The sequence below is a fragment of the Tupaia chinensis genome, unplaced genomic scaffold (assembly GCF_000334495.1).
Source record: "Tupaia chinensis unplaced genomic scaffold, TupChi_1.0 Scaffold143602_1, whole genome shotgun sequence".
In the NCBI taxonomy this organism is placed as follows: domain Eukaryota; kingdom Metazoa; phylum Chordata; class Mammalia; order Scandentia; family Tupaiidae; genus Tupaia; species Tupaia belangeri.
Genome location: NW_006203448.1, coordinates 733,882 through 734,486, shown reverse-complemented (window position 1 = coordinate 734,486; position 605 = coordinate 733,882).

The following is a 605-nucleotide window of genomic DNA, read 5'->3' as shown; positions in this document are numbered from 1 at the left end:
TGCGGAGTCGCGCCCGCCAATGGGGACGGCCGCTCGCGGTGGATGCCAGGATGCGGTCCGGGCTTCCCCGGGAGGTCCCGCAGGCTGTGTGGACGGGAAACCCCCATCCGAGGGAAGGGGCTGGACGGGTCCGCCGGCCCGGAGAAGCAGAGCCCTGCCCCGAGTGCCACTGCGTCGCACTCCGCCCTGCTCTTACGGGATTGACTGCTTTAATCCCGCAGCCGCTGCCGCGCCCGCTCGGCCCGCTCCGCCGGGGAGGAACCGGAGCCCAGTGACCGCGCCAGGGCCGCGCAGCGAATACTCGTCCCACTCCGGCCCTCTTGCTCCCTCTCCGCCGCATCGCATCCCGTGTCGCTTCCGTCCTCAGTCCCGCCCTTCTCTTGGGCGAACAGGTGAATCTGGATGTGTGGGGTGGAGGCAGAGGGAGGCCGGGGAGGGACAGGGCAGCTCCAGCGGGCGGATCTGGCCTGTCCCCACCCCGTCGCCCCGCTCCTGGTCTTTTGTGACTATAAAAGCACCAGGCGCTGGCTGCAGATCATCCAGCTGATAAGAAAAGCAGAAACTGAAAATTCCCTGGAAGTCCGTTCTCAAAAAATAAAGTTGGT